Genomic DNA, 3,753 nt, shown 5'->3' on the forward strand with positions numbered 1-3,753 from the left:
TATTAAGCAATTGGCTATGCTTTCCATTTGTCATTCTGTATGTTACACCACAGGTTTGCAAATCAATTGTATGCCCTGGGTTTATTGTGACAAACACAAACACAAACAGAGGTTTTGAAAGACTGAAGTCCCATCTGTTTTAACCTCAGATATCATGAAAACACCCTGTACTATATCTAATCTTTGCGGCTTGGATTGTGCCAAAAACTCTGCTGACAGAAGGTCTTTGTCATCATAGAGTGATGTTTTCCCCCTCCCTCTCCCACTGCAACCCCAAATGTCCTCAAATGTTGCTTCTATTTTTATTTATTTATTTTATTGGATTTCTAGTCCACGCTCCCTAACCAGGTCAGGCTCTGGGTGGCTTACAACCATTAAAACAATGTCATACAATCTCTAAAATTAACAATTACTATATGCTCGATAAAATCAATATGGGATAGGAGACCCCCCTAAAGAACAGCATAATTGGAATTCTGCTGCAGGAGGAGGGACTTGGCAAAAGCAGCCTCCTTCCATCAGTAGAAATCCTTTGTGGGATCCAAACAATGTATTTTTTCACAAGTATTTCAGAAAATGTTTGGGGGAAAATGAATTTTATGATAAAAAAATAAAATTATGTGTTATTCAAATTACATGTCATTACAAATAATATAAATGAAGTTATGTTCTATATATAGAGGGTACTAAGTTTGATTCCCTTGTATTTCCAGTTAAAAGATTCCAGTGCAGGCAAAGGCTTATGCTTCAGACCTTGGAGAACTTCTGCCAGTGGGAGCACACTGATCTGTCCCAGTATGAAGGCCAAAATAGATATTATCTTGGCATGAAAAGTAGAAATTAAAATGAAAGAGAGTGGATAGGTTGTCAGCAAAAGAGAGCCAGGTTCAAATTTCCACTTTTTCATGACACTCATTGTGTGGGCTTGGACAAGGCACTGGGTTTCAGCCTAACTTACGTAACAGGGTTGTGTGTAACAAAATAGGACAGAGAGGGGAAGGACAGATGAACTGCACACATTGCTTTGAACTCATTGGAGAAATGGAAACAGGATAAAAATGGCATACATACTAACAGTGATCTTAATTAATGCTTTGCATCTAACCCCACATGGTTCTAATCCAATGCTTACTGAGGGCCAAAAGACATGTTAAGTTGTTTAGTGTTAGGGTTGCCAGCTATGGGTTGGGAAATACCTGAGAATTTTGAGGTGGGGCCTGAGGAGGGCGGGATTTGGAGAAGCGAGGGACTTCAATGCCATAGAGTCCAATGGCCAAAGCGGCCATTTTCTCCAGGTGAACTGATCTCTATTGGCTGGAGATCAGTTGTAATAGCAGGAGATCTCCAGCTAGTACCTGGGGGTTGGCAACTCTATTTAGTGTGTTGTGTTGGGGTTCCCCCAACCTGACCCATAAGCAGTCAGTCTCATCATGTCACACTGATGGGAACTGATTTCCCAAGCATGTGGGGGATTTGGATTGAGGCCGTGGTATGGGGAGAAAAATGGCTCCATCTGCCCTCCACATCATTTTTCCAACTTCAAACTGCCTTTGTACTAACTAGGGCTGCCAACTCTGGGTTAGGAAATTCCTCGAGTTTAGAGGGGGGAAATTTGGGGAACCTAGGGAGGGCAGGGCTTGGGGAGGTGAGGGACCGCAGTGTGGTATAGCGCCATACAGTGACCCTCTAAAGCAGCCATTTTCTCCAGAGCAACTGATCTCTGTAGTCTGGAGGTCAGTTGTAATTCTGGGATATCTCCAGACCTGACCTGGGGGTTGGTAACCCTACACTACTAATGGGTTATATGTGCAAACCCCAAATGCGGCAAATAGCACCTGGAGATGTTTTGGGTTGGAAACACGGTGTGGGGAAAAGGCTGAAGCCCTTTCTCCCCCTGTGCTCATTTGGTGCACTGCACGCTTGGGAAATTAGTTCTGTGATGTATGACTGCATGATGTGCTCACACATTAGGTTGGGCAAACCCCAACCCAACCCATCATACGAAATAACAAAAAAGTAGGAGAAGGGATCACTTATATAAGGGAAAGGGACGAGATCTATTTCTCGTACAAATTCCCTCCAAGTTCACTTGCTTGTGGGAACAGTGTGCTTCTTGTAACAGCAGAGTAGCATGAAAAATGGGAGTGATAACCTCATATGGGGTCTCTCATTTGTTCTTAAATCGCTCGTTACTTGTTTGATATACATAGGAGCATGGTAAGAATGATAGAATCATAGAGTTGGCTCATACAGGCCATCTAGTTCAACTCCCTGCTCAATGCAGGATCAGCCCAGAGCATCCCTGACAAGTGTTTGTCCAGCGTCTGCTTAAAGACTGCCAGTGAGGGGGAGCTCACCACCTCCCTAGATAGCTGATTCCACTGTTGAACAACTCTTATTGTAAAAAAAAAATCAGGATATTATTGTAAAAAAAAAATCAGGATATTATTGTAAAAAAAAAAAAGCCAGTACCTGTTTGCCTGCAATTTAAACCCATTATTGTGAGTCCTATCCTCTGCTGCCAACAGGAACAGCTCCCTGCCCTCCTTTAAGTGCCCTCCTTCAAATACTTAAAGAGAGCAGTCATGCCCCCTCAATCTCCTCTTCTCCAAACTAAACAATTCCCAACTTCCTCAGCCTTTCCTCATAGGGCTTGGACTCCCAGCCCCTGATCATCCTCATCGCTCGCCTCTACACCCACTCCATTCTGTCCATATCCTTTTTGAAGTGAGGCCACCAGCACACAATACTCCAGCACACAAATCTCCTGCACACAATACTCCAGGTGTGGCAGGATCAATGCAGCATACAGTAGAACTATGACATCTTGCGATTTGGATGTTATGCTTCTGTTGATGCACCCCAAGATCGGATTAGCTTTTTTTGTCACTTCATCACACTGGCTGCTCATATTTAACTTACTATCCACCCTTACCCCAAGATCTTGTTCACACACACTGCTACTCAGAAGTGTATCCCCCATCCAGTATGCATGTCCCCTATTTTTGTTACCCAGATGTAGAACTCAGCACTTATCCTTGTTGAATTGCATCCTGTTCACATCTGCCCACTTTCCCAGTGTGTTCAGATCTCGTTGAATTCTATCTCTATCTTCTGGTGTGTTTGCTGCTTCTCCCAATTTGGTGTCATCTGCAAATTTAATGAGTAGTCCCTCCACACCCTCATCCAGATCATTTATAAAAATACTGAAAAGTACCGGGCCCAATACCAAACCCCATGGCACCCCACTGGACACCTCTCTCCATTCAGACGAAATGCCCTCAACAACTACTCTTTGAGTGTGGTTCTCCAACCAGTTCTCTATCCACCTAACTATCCTAGGGCCAGTCCACAATCCTCTAGTTTACCCACCAAAACTTCATGGGGAACCCTGTCAAAAGCCTTACTGAAATCCAGGTAAACAACATCAAACACATTCCCTTGATCCAGTAAGCTCGTCACATGATCAAAGAACTCATGCCGACAACGGCACACCAACTTCCCTGACTTTCTTGGGACAAAACTTGGAAGTAGAGCCTAATGTGGGACATCACCAGTGATTAGGTGCAAGTGCAAGTTGCCAACTGCTCCTAGTGCATCTGAGGACAGGTGTCCCCAGCCTTGTTCAGCCTGGGTCCCCTTTTGGAACTTTGAACAAAGGTAGTGGATGCCACCATGTAGTAGCTGTAAAGCAGGGTTGTGCTGATCTCATAATGGCTGTCATGGGAATGGAATTGACTCTTTGCTTTGGAG

This window comes from Euleptes europaea, chromosome 12, assembly GCF_029931775.1.
Source record: "Euleptes europaea isolate rEulEur1 chromosome 12, rEulEur1.hap1, whole genome shotgun sequence".
NCBI lineage: Eukaryota > Metazoa > Chordata > Lepidosauria > Squamata > Sphaerodactylidae > Euleptes > Euleptes europaea.